Source organism: Portunus trituberculatus, chromosome 37 (assembly GCF_017591435.1).
Source record: "Portunus trituberculatus isolate SZX2019 chromosome 37, ASM1759143v1, whole genome shotgun sequence".
Taxonomy (NCBI): Eukaryota; Metazoa; Arthropoda; class Malacostraca; order Decapoda; family Portunidae; genus Portunus; species Portunus trituberculatus.
The window spans coordinates 2,526,687-2,544,186 of NC_059291.1; the positions used below are offsets into that span (position 1 = coordinate 2,526,687).

The 17,500-nt window shown below is 45.1% G+C and overlaps 1 protein-coding gene across 21 annotated transcripts in view; it reads left to right on the plus strand.

The window, feature by feature from the left end:
- LOC123514343 overlaps window positions 1–17,500 on the plus strand; it is a 567,471-nt gene that overhangs the window by 315,185 nt on the left and 234,786 nt on the right. The window lies entirely within an intron of this gene.

Genomic DNA, 17,500 nt, shown 5'->3' on the forward strand with positions numbered 1-17,500 from the left:
TTTTTTTTTTTTTTTTTCTTGGTAAAATTGAGTTAGAAAGGCTTCCTCTTTGTGAGTTCCAACGAGGAGCTTGTTGAAGTTTGTGTTTTATTTACTGTTTTTTTTCTCTATATTTCCTTTTTTTTCCAATTTCGTTCCTTTCCTCTGCTGTTACTCTCTCTCTCTCTCTCTCTCTCTCTCTCTCTCTCTCTCTCTCTCTCTCTCTCTCTCTCTCTCTCTCTCTCTCTCTCTCTCTCTCTCTCTCTCTCTCTCTCTCTCTCTCCCTTGCCTTGCCTTTACTGTCCTGCATCTTACTCTCTTCTTTCTTTTGAGTTCCTTTGTGTTGCTGCTCCTCACTCTCCCTCCTCGTTTGCCACTTCATTATCATTACAACTATCACCACCACCACCACCACCACCGCTACCTCCTCCACCTTTTCCTCCTTCTCTTCTTCATCATCAGGAATTACCACATCTTCCTACGAGACGGTTGCATTTCCTCTTTCATCTCCTTTATTAATTTACTTTCTTCCTTCTTAACATCCTCGTAAGTTGTGTAATTATGCTCCTGTTTGGCTAAGTTAATACTTCCGATGGCTCCCTGCGTGTGTGTATGCGTGCGTGTGTGTGTGTGTGTGTGTGTGTGTGTGTGTGTGTGTGTTAAAATATTAGCGGTATTATAGCTCTGACGTTTCACTAATGTCACAACACAAAGGACACAAAGCGTGGTGGTGCGGCGTTCGAAGCAAGAGACGCGGTGGGGGGTGAGGGAAGTAGAAGCGGCGGTAATTGGGCTAGGGGGACTAGGAAGGATTAGCGTGGAGGAAGGAACACGATTGGATAGTAGCTGGAGTAGTGGCTTGGACAGTTGATTGGGAGACGCCAGAGGGACGATTAGAGGAGAATTGGCTTGGTGGAATTGCGTAGTTAAGCGTATGTGATGAAGAAGCACACACACACACACACACACACACAGAGAGAGAGAGAGAGAGAGAGAGAGAGAGAGAGAGAGAGAGAGAGAGAGAGAGAGAGAGAGAGAGAGAGAGAGAGAGAGTTGTAAAGCAAGTACTGAAGTTCGTGATATGATGAAGTTTGGAATATTAGTTTAGTGGGGACGACAAACACACCGTCTTAACAATACATATAATTCAAAGCACTGGTGTATTAATTAGATGGGTACATGAAACTAGAAAAGTAGTATGGAATTAAATTAGTAGTTAAACAATGTAAAACTCTTTGAAATACCAAGGAAAGCACATTGTAAGTAGAGGTGAACACACACTCAAGGACGGTAGGAAATATTAAAAAAAAACAAAGAAAGTGGAAGAAACGCATGGAGAGAGAGAGAGAGAGAGAGAGAGAGAGAGAGAGAGAGAGAGAGAGAGAGAGAGCGACTTAAGATGGTTCTCTCTCTCTCTCTCTCTCTCTCTCTCTCTCTCTCTCTCTCTCTCTCTCTCTCTCTCTCGCAATACTGTGTCGGAATTTGCAAGACTGTTGTAACGAGTTTACGTTTCAGTGGTGGGCGTTGCGTTGTGTCTTCTGCGTCACCTCGCCTTTTCTTGCCTCTCTCCTCTCCTCCTCTCCTCCTCTCCTCCTCTCCTCCTCTCCTCTTCCTCACTGCCGCTTTCTTTTGTCCTGCTTCTTGTCGTGTATTTTTTTTCTCTCTTCAGCCTTTTATTGTCTTTTTTTTCTTGTTTTACGTGTTTTAGTATTCACATTCAGACTTCAGTTAGATTTTCGTGTGTGTGTGTGTGTGTGTGTGTGTAGTGTTCAAAACAATCCATTTAACAGAATATTCTTGAAAACTAAATGGTCAGGACAGAAGGGTATGTATGATGGGATGGAATGTGAAGAGGAAGGGAATGTTCGTGTAAAATAAGAGAAGGGAAATGTCAGCCCATCACATAAGTGCCAAACAATTAATACAAATAAAATACGATTGAAAAAAAAAAGTAAGAAGTGGAAAGAGATGAATAATAAAGATGTATACGATAATTTGCGACGAAATATGTAAAAAAAAAAAAAAACGCTCTTCTACACTCTGCTACACTCTACTCTGCCATCTACTACACTTTGCTCTGCCATGAAATCACGCACAGTCTTCAGGTCTTGTCTTTTGTTCTTTTCTCTGTTTTTATCTCTTTCTTCTGTTTATTTTTTTACATAATTTCTTTTTATGTCTGTTCTTTCTGTTTATTTTTGCCTTATATTCTTTTGATTTTGTTTTTCTTGATTTTTGCCAAGATTCATTTTATTTCTCTGTTTCTTCTGTTTATTTTTGCCATCATTTCTGTTTATTTCTCTATTCCTTCTGTTTATTTTTGTCATAATTTCTGTTTTTCCAGCACTCCTTTATACTTTGAGAGTAGATTGAAGACTTTACATGGATCCAACGATACTTGTGTGTTTGTCTGCGTCTGTGTTTCTCTCAGGCTGTCTGTATGTATCATTACCCTTACCGCTCATCTTTTCGCCCTCTCCTCCACACTGTCTGTTTGCTATCACCTTAAATGAAAGAAAAATAATAAAAAAGATAATGGATATAATGATAATAAAAAAAAAATGGGGAATCGTGGAAAAATAATGATATGAGTGTGTAACAGGAAATGAATAATTAATAAAACAAAAAGCCTTCCACTTTGCTGCCAACAGTCACATGAATGATTACATGGATGAACTCTTGCTATGTGTGTGTGTGTGTGTGTGTGTGTGTGTGTGTGTGTGTGTGTGTGTGTGTGTGTGTGTGTGTGTGAGCGCCCTTGTTTCCTCGCTAGCGGTGGTAATCATGTGTCGGTTTTTTCCCTCACAATTTTATGATCTAATTATTGCCTCAATGCCGCTGTTGTACGCACATTGTATACCGCGCTTTGTTGATCCCTTCGACTCGCGGTAATTAGGTTCTTGACGTGGTGCAGGCACGTTATCCCCAAGTAGCATGGAGCGTGGAGGGGTAAGAGGGATAAGAGGAAGACGGGAAGGAGGGGGAGGTTGTGTAGACGGAGGCGATTAAGGAGGCAAGCCAGAAAACGCATAGAATCGCGACACTGAGACAGGATTTTACCAGGGAAAGCCTTGGGCCGTAGCAAAGCCCTTCACGGTGTGTGGGTGTGAAGCCTCCGCCGCCGCGACACTAAGTCCTCTGAAGAGTGGAACAGGAATCTCGCCATAGACAACAAATCCACGGCGCTGGAGGGAAAATCTGGAAAACTATTTGATATAATCTCCTGCCTTTGTTTATTTCCTCCTCCCGCCTTCGTTCCGTGTTTCTTCCCTTCGTGGCCTCGCTCTCTCCCTTCCCTTTCCTTCCCTCCAGTCCTAACGCCGTGCTGCCTTTCCTTCTTAGTGTTCGTGCAGCTGCGGGAAGACTTCCGACTTGGGGGTTAAGTGAACTGATTCATTGCCGGTACGTTGGGCGTGGTGGGCGTGGTGGTGGTGGTGGTGGTGGTAGTGGTTGTAATTATGGTGATGGTAGTAGTAGTTGTAGTGGTTTTGAGGGTGATCGTGATGTATGAGTAGGTATGGTGATTGTGATTACTGTGGTGTTGTTAGTCTTTATGAGTTGTGGTGGTTGTCGGTGGTGATGGTGGAGCAGTTGTGTTTTATGTCTTGGTGGCGATGAGCGTAGTGGTGGTGTGGTGGTGTGTCACTGGTGGTAGCGGTGGTGGTCCAGTGTTTTTGTGCTTGTCGTGGTGAAGTAAGAGCGAAATATTCAGTAGCGCAACACATGATTAGTACTAAATTTAGCCGTGTTATTTTTCCCGTCGCTTTGAAGGCCGTGGTGGGCGTGATGGGACCCCAGGAAATAGAAAAAAAAGTGTGTTGTACCTGTGTGTTAGAGTAAAGATTAGAGTTGATGGCTGCTACAGACGTTGGCTAAACACACACACACACACACACACACACACACACACACACACACACACACACAAGTAGTCTCATTCCTAAAATCCCTTTCTTCCTTACCTATATATTTTTAACGGCATGTATCCTCGTTTAGTTATTTTTCCACCTGGTTTTACGCATTTTTGTCACTTCCATATGCTGTGTATCCGCCCTTTTCACACCTTCCGCTCGCCTACCTGCCATTCCCCTCATGTTTTCCCCTCGCCGCTCCCACTGCACGCCCTCGGGAAGACCTGTCCGTGCCTTGCCGTAGGGTGCTATCATGGCGGCAACAGACTACACTATATTTTTCTTGTTAACGTATTTTTACCTGAGGATCAACACTGGTATGATTTATTTTTCTCTCCTAAAATTTGATGTTCCATTTTTAAGCTTTAGTGTTTTTTGTGTTTTTATTTTGTCTTTGTTTTTACTGTTTTTTTGTTAATCCTTGCTTCTGTTTTGTTATGTTCCTTAGTGTGTATTATGAATGTTTACGTTAGTGTGTTAGTGTCATCGAAGTAGGGCAAAAAAAAAAAAAAATAGATGGTTGTGTGTCCTTCCTCAGTTGTCTCGTATCGCAGCTTGACCTTCCTTATTTCTGGTAACGTGTGTTGTGTTTGTTTATAATCTACGAGTGATGAGTTGCGTTGTTACTCGTCGTCCCCAGGCTGGTGGTGGCCGGGCCTTTGTGTGGCTGCCATTGTGTTTGTCCGCCTCTCCCAACTCGTGAATGGATCCCAGTCTGTCAATGTGTCCACGTGTCATTGCATACCTCTTTGTGTGTATGTGTGTGTGTGTGTGTGTGTGTGTGTGTGTGTGTGTGTGTGTGTGTGTGTGTGTGTGTGTGTGTGTGTGTGTGTGTGTGTGCAAGTTTTATTCCCCTCAGGATATTCATCATCTTTACTGCTCTGTTATTTTTTGTGCTAGCGTGTAGAGCAAAACAGAGCAGGTTGGAGGTGGAGGTGGAGGCGGCGGGGTGAGCGGCGTGCATCTGCTTGACGTGAAAAATACGGGTTCCTTAACAGCACTTCTTCCTTGGCTTCTTCTCTCTCTTGAGATCTTAGTTGCGTGAAAGTATTTTTTTTTTCTTCCTTTACCACTACTTCATTTTGGTTTTCTCTTTTACCTCGCTTCTTTCTCTCTCTTCTGTTCACTTAGATTACTCATATTTTCCTCTTTTCATATACTTGCATCCAGTGTGGCGAATGACAGTGTAACATATACTTATACTGGAGGAAGTTCAGTTATACAACAGATCAGAGAAAGGAGACCGAGCTTCTCATGCAGCGGACGATGGCAGCGTCATAGTAGGTGGTGGTGGTGGTGGTGGTGGTGGTGGTGGTGGTGGTGGTGGTGGTGGTGGTGGTGGTGGTGATGGTAGTGGGTCGATGGTAGGAATGGACGCGATGACGGACGGACGAAACCGACGAGGCAAAGTCTCTGGATCCCATTAGTGAAACACTGGTTAATGAAGGCGTAATTAGCTCATTATGCCACCATTAGGATTGCTAACGACTCCTTAGGGCCAGTCACAAATCGTGATTCGCACAAACGAGGGAACAGGAAACCGAGCATTGAGAGGTAAAGGGAAGTGGTAGGCAAGGTGGGGGAGCGAGCAGGGAGAGGGAAGAGAGGCAGGTGCAGTGATCCCAACTGTGGAAATGAGATGGAAGAGAGAGTGACGTCAGGTGCGTTACGCGGGCTGAAGCGCACTCAATTATACATGGTAGGCTCGGGCACGTGCAGGCTGGGGCGGCGGCGGCGGTGGCGGCAACGGGGTCTTGTAGTAATGTGTAAGATCGGGTTAAGTGAAAGAAGGCTGCAATTACTCTCTAACTGTGGCAAATTTGAAGTGGAATAAGGATAGAAGGAGAAGAAAAGCAAAAGTGTGATAGAGAGCAAAGATCAAGGACGAAGAAAAGGAAGATGCATGAGGAAAGGAAGGAAGAAAAGAGGACGAATTAGAGAATGCAGAAGGAAGAAAAATGGAGTGGAAAAGCTCAAAGGAGGGAGAGAGGAATTAAGCCGAGAGAATAAAGGGAAAAGAAGGATGAATGAAGGAAAGAAGTGTGAGGAAAGGATGGAGTGGTTGAGGACAAGAAAGGAAGGAAAACCAATGGTGGAGAAAAAGCGGATAAGGAGGAAGTGGTTTAGTTTTATTAAAAAAGAGAGGAAAAAAAATATGACTGATGAATAGAAGGAAACATACCGGGGAGAAAAAAAAGATAGAGGAAATCAGAGAGGCAGGAGGGGACTGGCTGCAGGTAATGCATCGTGGTTATTCGTCGGTAGAGTGGAAAAAAGCGAAAGAAAAACAGGCCATTCAATTACGTTCACAGTCATGAGCGGGAGAGATATTTTTGAATTTCCCCTCTTCCTGCTTCCCCTTCTTCCTCTTCCGTTTCACATCTTTTCATTTCTTTCCTCTTGCTCCTACTTCACATCTTCCACTTTGAACACTTTTATCTTCCTCCTTCCTTCCAATATTCTAGAAGATGCTGCCCCGTAATGCCCTCATCTCCTTGCGTTATTTTTACCATTTTCACCCTCACTGTAAACTTTCCCCCTTTTTAAAGTTAGCCGCTTTTTAAACTTATCTATGGAATATCGCGAGACTCATTCATTGTTGCCTGAGGGAAGGACGGAGCGTGCTTTCGTTTGGGATTATTCGGAAACTCTATACCGATATCCAGTGCTGCAAGACTGGGTCGCTGCGCTTATTTTGTATTCATATGGAAATGGCGCTCATAACGTCAGCTGTTTGCGTAGCTGTGAGGAAGAGCCGTAAGGGGGCGAGGCAGCATCATTGTGTGGCAGGGGACGATGCTGTCTGTCCTCCCTGGTATTGTTATGTGTAGGATAGATAACGGATGCCTCGAGCCGCAGCTACAGAGGCGGTTGTGATAAGCGTTGTGGTGTGGATGAAAAGTGGGAAGGGTGAGGTGATGTACTTCTTTTTCTTGGTCGTTGTTCATGGTTAGGTTAAAGATCGTCATAGTGATGGAATGGTACGAAGGATGGAAGGGTGCAATCCCTGCTCGTCTATTCGATGGGGACAAGTTTCCGGGAACTAGTGTAAAGTCATAAATTTACAGTTAATGAAGGTCCATAAATATCCCGTAAGTAAATTAGCATTAAAATGAATATACAATTTTACATTATGATTTTCATGTATACTTCGTGTATAAAGAACAAAAAATTGAAACCATAACTTTAGGGGATAATACCCAAATGGATTTCCGGATAACACTCTAATAGATTTCCTGGTAATACCGCCAGAAATTCTCCAACCCATGACTTTGGTTGACGCGGGGCTGGGCGGGGCGACGCTTGGGGTGGTGAGGGCCATAAAGGTTGTTCTGTGTTACGTTCTTCGATAGAAATAAATTTTAGTTATTGTTTGTATGATAGTCGCTGTGGCAGAAACAGTGGTGATGAAAGTTAGGTGTGAATAACGTGCAAAGTTGTAAATCAGCAAGGACGAGGCAAATATTTGTTTTTGATAGAACTGGAGTTCGCGTTGGTGGCAGAGCCTAAGTAACCAGAGATTTTTATTCCGCGATGGTAAATATTATACCCAACTTCGTGTGTGTGTGTGTGTGTGTGTGTGTGTGTGTGTGTGTCAGTGTCAGTGTGTTATTATTACATTTGTTTTTATCCACGTCCTATTTTGTGTGTGACATGATGGACTAGAACCTCCTGCTCCCACGACTTGGGAGTGCGTGGGGTGGTTGAAAGGGTGGAGAAGTGGTGGGTGTGGGTGGCAGGGAGGCGGGGTGCCGTGGGGTTGGTCAGTGATCAATATTCAGGGGCGGAGAGTGTACGGGTCTCAGGTTTGCTAACAACGCAACAACTCTGCGGACAAGGCCACCCGCACTTCCTTACACGTTATGTGACTACGTGCAGGAACGAGAGAGAGAGAGAGAGAGAGAGAGAGAGAGAGAGAGAGAGAGAGGGCAGAGTGGACATACATACATACAGACAGACAAACAGACAGACAGATAGAGAGAGTCTTTAGGTACGTTCCAGACGTAGGGTTCAAGGAGGCGGGAGTGTGAGTAAGGAGTTAAGGCTGTTAAAGGAATGTGGCATGAAAAGAGCCTTGCAAATTTTCTTAATAGTGGCAAAGAAAACCAGTCAAGCGGAGTGAGGTTTATCGTTTTGTGAGGAGAGAGAGTCGAGGAGAGTAATTTAATTTCATTGGGAAAATTATTTATATTTATTAGGAACTGGGGTGAGGGTAGAAGGAATTTTTAAGAAATCGTTAGGGAAGGGAGAGAAAGGAGGGAAGATTCTGATAAGCAACGGGAAGGACTATTTTATAAGATAACTAAAAGTGTGAAAGAAAGTTAAGTGGTAATATGAGAGGACAGCAGGCAGAGATAACACCGGCGCTGGGAGAAGTAAAGCACTAGAATAAAGGCAAGAGAAGAATATATTGATGTATGAAAGTAAGATCGATCGGGAAATGTACGTGAAGGAAGCACATGTAGGAAAGAAACTTGAGCACTGTAATGAAAGAAAACGAGGGAAACGAAGCCACAGAGAAGGAGGGAGGAAAGAAAGCAGTCACTGAGAAATAGAAGCATAACAAAATAAGGAATAGAAGTAGAGAGAAAGTGGAATAAAAAAGAGTGGTCTGGGTGGGGTGGGGGAGGATGGAAGAGTACGGTAAGGGCTCAGGAGAGGATGGGGGGGGTGGAGAGAGGGCCGGTAAGGGACTAGGAGGCGGATTACTTTGAATAGGTAAACAAGCCTTGAACCCAAACACACAGCTTGAATTAATGGGAGTATCCCGTTAACCCCCAGCACTGGCCCAAGGTTAGAGTGGCCAAGTGGGGGAGGGGAGGGGAGGGAAGCCAGAAAAAGGATACAGAAGAGGTGTTATATAGTTGCCTCCTCTTGTTTTCCCCTTTTCCTCTCGTTCCTTTCATTCTTTCACCTTTTTTGCATTTTTCTTTCATTTTCCTCCTTTTTTTTCCTGTTTCCTCTTGTTCGTTTCTTTTTCCCTCTTCCGTTTTTCCCTTTTCTTTCCTTTTCTTTTTTAATTTTGCTTTATTTCTTTTTCTTTACTGCGTTTATCGTTCCTTTCCTTCTTATGCCTTTTTCCCATTTTTTCTTTTTTTCATTTTCATCCTCTTTCCTTTTCCTGTTCTCTCTTATTCATTTCTTTATCCCTCCTCCGTTTCTCCCTTTTCTTACCTTTTTTTTATTTTCCTCTATTTAATTTCCTTTACTACCCTTACTTTCCTCTCCTTTCCCTTCCCCTCACCATTCACTCTTTCAGTTACTCGAATATTCCCTTCTTCATCCTCTTATCACTGCTTCTTGTCTTTCCTCCTGACTCACTTTTTTTTACTCTTTCTCTTCGTTTCTCTTTCATTCCGTTCTTTATATTTGATCCTTCCATACCATTCCTTTTCTCTTGATCTCCCTGCGTTTCCTTTCCGCTCCACCTCTCTCTGCATCCTCCAATCCTCCCCTGCTCTTTTCCCTTGTCCGCCTCGCTTCCACACTGTAGCTCATCATGTTTGGCTAATCTGGACAACGCTGGACTGGACTCTGTGTAATGAAGACTACCACTTGTGTACGCCCCACTGAATGCATATGTATGTATGTATGCATGGCCATGTGACTAATTCCATCTACATATATTTGTACCTGTGGCCTTTGTTCTGATGGTACTGTGGTAATGTGACTTGTGACAGAAAGGTGTTGGTTGGTTGGTGAAGTGAAACAGAGCACAGTTCACTTTTTATTTTTATTTTTTTTTTCGGGGTTTGTTAGATTAAGTTGTACTGGCTTATGTTGGGTTAGGTTTGATTGGGTTAAGTTTGGCTTGGCTTGGTTTTAACATGACCTGGTTTGATTGCGTTACGTTGGCTTAGGTTACGTTATGACGGGTTAGGTTATACAAGATAGGTTAGGTCTGGTCTGGTTTGTGCCCTTAACCCCTTCAGTAATGGGGACACATTTTTACCTTGAGATTTGTGTACGATAAGACCATTTTATTGACAGTAGGAAGAGTCTATGGTAGTCAGAAGATTAATGGCCACAGTCATCACTACTTTAATCCCCCACACATAAGTTTCTGAAGCTGTATAGAATCACCAAATGGTACTGAAGGGATGAAGGTGGACTAGAGCTGACAGTTTAAAGTGAGGTCAGGTCAGGTCAAGTCAAGTCAGATGTAGGTACAGGACACTGGTGTAGTGTTATGAGAGCAGTGACTGCGTGTTTGGAACAGATATTGACGTTATACGTGAAATATTTACACTGAGGTGCTATAAGGAACATTGTGAGGCCAGTGTAGCGGTGAGTGTTGTGTTTCATTGTGTGGCAGTGTTGGGTGTGTCAGTGTGGCGCGGTAGTGGAGAGGAGTACGACGCAATTCTGTGTAATTTATTGTAAGGATAAGTGTGTCAGAGAATTGTGATTATCCTGTTGTCTTCTTGTGCCTTATTGAGCGTGGAAGTGTGTGTGTGTGTGTGTGTGTGTGTGTGTGTGTGTGTGTGTGTGTGTGTGTGTGTGTGTGTATTTCTCCCTATAACTTGGTCTACGTTGATTACTTTCATTACCACCGTGTTGTTATTCATGACGCCACTACCTGCCCCAGCGTGTTTTGATGTGGTGTAGCTTTATGACATGTAGTAGTGCAACTCACACCCACGTTAGCCATAGCTGTTCCACTCGCCCCTAATCACAGGAGGAGGTGGACGTATTCGGCTGGTGAAATATGAAATAGAGTCCGGAACTTCTCTCTTGCTGTCTTACGCTGATCTAACTTAACCTTTACTTCATTGATGTAACGCCTGATGACATTATTGAGCAAAGTTCATCTGAAGGCACTGAAAGGCTTAAATTCCATGTTTACACACACCCCATCCTGCTGGAGATGTCTGCCACAGGTACACACTGAATTTACTGCACATTCCACCCACCACCGTGCTTCAGTCCTCTCCATTCTGTACTGCCTGTCACTTCCACGTCGCTCCACTGGCCAGTCCACTCCCCGGCTGGAGCAGTGTGGTGTGCGTGCCGCTGCTACAGTGTTCAGGGGAGGGGCCACGGTGGGGGATCCGACACGTGGTTAATATTTATGTCCCTAGCTGGGTGAACGGTGTCTTAGCACGCACCCCCCACACACACACACTTCTTGGACCTGCACACTGCTATTGACACACACACACACACACACACACACACACACACACACCCGAAGATCGGTCTATGAGCTCTGAGCTCGCTCCGTAATGGGGAAGACTGGCTGGATGACCAGCAGACGACCGAGATGAATTACACACACACACACACACACACACACACACACACACACACACACACACACACACACACACACACACACACACACACACACAAACATACACCAGTAGTCACAACTGCTATTATGTTCCTTTGTCAATTTTACAAGGTTTCTCTCTCTCTCTCTCTCTCTCTCTCTCTCTCTCTCTCTCTCTCTCTCTCTCTCTCTCTCTCTCTCTCTCTCTCTCTCTCTCTCTCTCTCTCACACACACACACACACACACACACACACACACACACACACACACACACACACACACACACACACACACACATTTTCAACGCCTCTTGGTCGAATCTTACACCCAACATATCAGCGTAATATAAGAGAATGTCTATCGATTCACCTCCAGGTATACAATTATCCTGCTCTGTGTTATATTCACGCCATTTTGTCATATTCATCAGCTAAGTATGCATTCCTCCATGCTATACCTACTTTACTTAAGATACGTACACGTACACGTTCTTCCACACACGGGGCAAGTGTTGGCGTGCCGCGACAGGTGGTGCGTCATGGCTTTTGTGTTGAGGTAGAACTAGAACCATTACTTTGCTGAATCTGAAGGCATATCTGGGAAGGCTGGAGGAAGGGAAAGTGGGAGGGAAGAAATAGACGAAAGGTGAATGATAAAAGGATGATATGATTAAGGAAAGGAGATATTAATTATGTATTATAGCAGCACAGAAACTGTAATAACACGGTGGTGGAGTTGGCAGCGACTCCAGCTCACGGAGAGGGCGAGTCTTGCGAAAAAAATAAATAAATAAGGCCAGTGGAGAGATGTAAAAGATTCGACTCGAGATGTCTTTTATGAATCAAATTCTGAGAAATTCAATGCACCTGGAATGCCTTAATGAACTCCTCGACCCACACGGAGTAGCATCTTCACCGTGAGGTGATGCTACACATGCATGCCGCTGGTCCGACATTGCTTTTGTAACCTGTAGAGAATAAATGGCCTGGTGTGTTTCTTGGACAAATCTGAATTTAGAAAAGCGAGGCAGGAAGTTGGGTGAGCTTATCTCGTACAGCAAAGGGAGCTGCGGTACAAGGAAAGGGCCAAGAATAGGGTTAGGGGCAGGGACAGGGATAGGGCCTGTAGTAATGGAAAGGGTAAGGGGTAGGGCACGGCTGGCCGAGACGACGCACTCTCTGGCCTATAATGAGACGCAGCTTTCACCGGAGTGCCTCTAAATTAAACGTCTTTTGGGTCTGGCTGCCATGAAATCTGGTTGAGGGGCGAGTGAAGAGGCGCTCAAAGGCTCGACTGGGGAATAAGAGGTAAGCTGGAACCCAAAGGTAATGTGTTGGAGAGACGGATCGGGGCGTGGGATGATAGGAAAGGCCTTCTCTGTGTTCCTCCTAATAACCTAGTTGTCTTCATCCTCATCCTTCCACCTCAAACATCCGCTGCTCATCTTTGAATGGCCTTCATGCCACTCTTCTCCCTCTCAAACCCTTTCCATTTTGCGCTTGAGTGTCAGGATTAATGAGAATTATGCTTACGAATGCCAAGGCTTAAGTTGACAGCCTGGCACTCTCTGGGACGTAGGATCGTGGTGCGTGCGTTCCTCCTCCTGAGCTGATGACATCCTGGGTTCCAATTCGATATTCAGTTGACCTCACAGCTCCGAGGAGAACACTCACTGTCTTCCACTCACCGACACATCCGCCTAGTGAGCCTGCTGGATCTTGTTAGTTACGTGTGCTCTGCTTGAAGGCAAGGAAACGAGAGAGAGAGAGAGAGAGAGAGAGAGAGAGAGAGAGAGAGAGAGAGAGAGAGAGAGAGAGACTTGAGCCTAATAGAGTTACGGTCTTTCTTTTTAAATTATAATCCTGCTGTGAGGGGCTAGACGCAAAAGATTTCAATTTTCTGCTCCTCTTTCCGTTTTGAATCTCCCTCATCGCTGTTCACTTTTCGCTCTTCAGTCCACCACCACATGCATCGACCATCCCGCTCCCAATTTCTGTACACATCCACACCAATTAGCGAGTGTGCCTCCTTGGTGACTGGTGGGTGAACAGATACCGAAAGGAAAAGGAAAATAGACGCAGACAAAAATACGCACTCACATAAATACATATTAGTGAACAAGGAAGGGACAGATCTACACGAACACACGTAGTACTTACACTCTCACCACCAACTGTCCTCCCTGTCACACCTTCACCGCCTCAATTTAAAGTAGTCAAAGTTTAGATTTGTACCAAACTAGTGCTCTGGAGGCAATGTGAGTGAAAGTCGCGGTGGCCAGGCTCGGGTCCGTCTGGGTTACGCCTTCATGCCATTCCTCGTTCATCCATTTATTTAGCAGCGTGCAGCCAGGTAGACAGACACGCAGATAACAGACAGACGATAATGGGAATGTATTTGGTAAGATAAAAAGCTAGACACAGACAGACAGACTGGTGGATGTAAATACCGGTGAAGACATGTACACAACGCTGCGAGGAAAAAAAAACGTGATGGTATCGGAAATGTTTGTGTGTGTGTGTGTGTGTGTGTGTGTGTGTGTGTGTGTGTGTGTGTGTGTGTGTGTGTGTGTGTGTGTGTTGCAAGAACAACAGTTATTGTGAAACTCAAGTATACAATGAAAAAAATAAATGACTGGTTGCTGACACACACACACACACACACACACACACACACACACACACACACACACACACACACACACACACACACACACACACACACACACACACACACACACACACAGAGAGAGAGAGAGAGAGAGAGAGAGAGAGAGAGAGAGAGAGAGGTAGAGAGAGAAAGAGATTGACAAACGGACAGACACACACCCACAGATATACACCCAGCCAAACAGATCAGCAATGCATGGAGCTCATTGGGAGGAGGACTTTCAAAGAGTGTGCGCTGAGGGAAACATCTTGAGAATGGTTAGCTGGAGGAAGAACCTTTAAGAATGTGGCGTTGGTGTTTCGAAGGGCACCGGCGTGGGAGAGTGCCAGGCCCTAGTTTCCCCAGGGTGGCACGGTAGCCTTGGGAACCCTGACAGCCAGATATAAAGAGTGAGGTGCCTCCAAGGTGGCGAGGACGCGATAACTGCACTCGAATTATGGGCTCAGGAGAGCTCAGGAAGAGAAAGGAAGGGGTGTAGAGAGGGGGGATCTGGGGACATGGTGGAGGGATGGGGTTGGGATGGAAGGAGGGAGGGAGGGGTTGAAAAGTTTGTGAGCACTGGGCGATATGAGCTGAGGTGGTGAGAAGGAAGGTGGCTGGGAGGTGGAAGGGGTGATAGTGAGCGGGAAAGTGAAGGTCGATAGAAAAACGAGGAAAAGGGAACAGAAAGGAGCCGAAGGAAGAGGCGGTAATAAGGAACAGCATGATTAAGGATGTGAAGAAGCAGCAACAGCGGATGATACACGTAAGGGATTGTGAGGCACTGAATGGTAGTAAATATGAAGGTAAAATACTTTCATAGCATCGCAAGTAATCATGACCAGTGTTAATTCACAGCATCAATATATTGTGAGAGTGTGGAGAGGGATCAGTAATGGCTGGTGTCAGGAGGAGGCGAGAGGCTGGCAGGTGGAGGGAGCTGGCTGATGAATGGCGCGGCCCTGCTCACCATCTTGGCAGGGCAAGTCACGCAACACTCTCCAACTCGCTATACTCTGTAATTCACTGTTTGATCTGCTGCAGTCTCTGACGAGACAGCCAGATGTTACCCTACGGAACGAGCTCAGAGCTCATTATTTCCGATCTTGGGATAGGCCTGAGACCAGGCACACAACACACACCGGGACAACAAGGTCACAACTCGATTTACATCCCGTACCTACTCACTGCTAGGTGAACAGGGGCTACACGTGAAAGGAGACACACCCAAATATCTCCACCCGGCCTGAGAATCGAACCCCGGTCCTCTGGCTTGTGAAGCCAGCGCTCTAACCACTGAGCTACCGGGCCGTGTGTGTGTGTGTGTGTGTGTGTGTGTGTGTGTGTGTGTGTGTGTGTGTGAACGAGTGAGTCGATCTGTTGGTTGGTCAATGAATGAATGTGGCGTAATGTATAAATGAATGAGGTTTGGAAATGAGAACATGGATAAAAATGATATGAAGGTAAAAGTATCTATAGTCTCTTCAGTAAAAGAAGAAATACAATGACAAGTGTTGATAAATAAAGGATGGCAAGAGAGAGAAAGAGAGAGAGAGAGAGAGAGAGAGAGAGAGAGAGAGAGAGAGCAATACAAGTAGCAATTACTAGACATTAAAAGAGTAAAGCGTTGATCAGGTTGCAATGTAAGGGTGATGAGTGCCTTTGCCTGGCTGGCCTGGAAGTCTCACACTACAGTCAAATTTTGTTCGGTGAAACGAAAACTTATCCTGAAGCAACTTTTTTTTTTTTTTAACTTAGTTACTGTCATGACACCGGTGATCCCCTAATCCTGTTATAGTAGCCCGTGTAGAGTCTCAGGCAAGAATAACATGTACTTGTCAGGTTGCCCTCAATTTGAACATATTGACACCTGATGGATAAAGCTATTTCATTTATTACTTTCACTAGAATTGTTGAATATTTTGTATTTTTTTTTTTTTTATTGCTGCCGTCATTAGCATCATCGGAGACCATTACCAGTTCAAAATCACTTCCGAGCCACGCAAACACCTATATGTCCAACTAACGTGCATTCATTTTCTTCCCTTCCTGCTCCGGAAAAAAAGTATTATCCTGCTACCACCACACGCCAACAACGCGTCGTTCTGTTTGTCATGCCGTCAAAACCACATCCAAACACTCAGAACCACTCACACGTTTCCACCACTACCTGTTACTGTTTCCGAAGCTGTCCTGGTCGCTGAGTCTGGAAAGGAAGGAACAGGAGCTGAATGTACCACTCGTATAACAAAGTAAAATTGTAGGTCACCTACTTTTTTATAGGAATTTGATTTACACACTTTATTTGGTAGTGTGGCTGAGCTGTCTGTTGGTGTAGAGGCGGCGGTTGCAGCGTCACCCCCTCCCGCAGCCACCAGGTGACACTTCCACCCCTCACCTGTCACCCAGCTTTCCCAACCCAGCCTGCCTTCACGCCTGTATCGCCCACCCTTCCTCCTCTCCCTTCACACGTCTGCCATGATTTCGCTCTCTCTCTCTCTCTCTCTCTCTCTCTCTCTCTCTCTCTCTCTCTCTCTCTCGTTCGAGTTTTCCTTCATAATCATCAATATCATTAAAATCATTGTCTTTTTGTACTTTTTTCTTGTCCTTCTCCTCCTCCTTCTCCTTCTCCTGTGCTGTCTTGTCTCTCTTATCTGTACCCAGCTAGAAGTAGTTACCAAACAGCCTCGAAAGGACCAAGAGGTCTGTTGCTGTTTGGCTTCCCTTTGTATTCCTTTGTATTCCTCCTTCTCCTCCTCCTCCTCCTCCTCCTCCTCCTCCTCCTCCTCCTCCTCCTCCTCCTCCTCCTCCTCCTCCTCCTCCTCCTCCAGATCGTCACAAGAAGAGGGTGCTCCTGTCGCCAGCTGATAGACCTGAGATAAGGAATATTGGCAGTTGCGTGCAGAGAATACCTCATGAGGGAGAGAGAGAGAGAGAGAGAGAGAGAGAGAGAGAGAGAGAGAGAGAGAGAGAGAGAGAGAGAGAGAGTGACTGGGGTTATATCTGGAAAAATAGAGGGAAAGAATAGAAAACAAAGGAAACTAAGAGAGTAGAAGGGAAAAAATATTGTTATGAAAACATGAGACGAAGGGAGGATGAAGTGAAGTGGATGGAACACAAAGGGAAGAACATCAGAAGGGAGGGAAAAAAGTATCAATTAATGGACGGTGTTTCCCTTCCTCCTCCTCCTCCTCCTCCTCCTCCTCCTCCTCCTCCTCCTCCTCTTCTTTTTTTCTTTTTTCTTCTTCTTCTTCTTCTTCTTCTTCTTCTTCTTCTTCTTCTTCTTCTTCTTCTTCTTCTTCTTCTTCTTCTTCTTCTTCTTCTTCTTCTTCTTCTTCTCCTCCTCCTCCTCCTCCTCCTCCTCCTCCTCCTCCTCCTCCTCCTCCTCCTCCTCCTCCTCCTCCTCCTCCTCCTCCTCCTCCTCCTCCTATTCCTTTGTTAGCCATTACTCGCACTTCTCACACCAAGGCGGTCGGTCACGTACACAAACAGGTGAAGAGAAACATCAAAGCAAAAGTGCAATGAGGTGAAAGGGAAAACAGATTAAAATGGGATTATTCTCTCTCTCTCTCTCTCTCTCTCTCTGGGAATGGCCAAAATGTCAGTTGCTGTTTGTTATTCCTCGTGTTTTGTGGTCGGAAAAGCTGGTTCCCTCACGCCTGTTTATAATGCACCTCACTGCTTTAT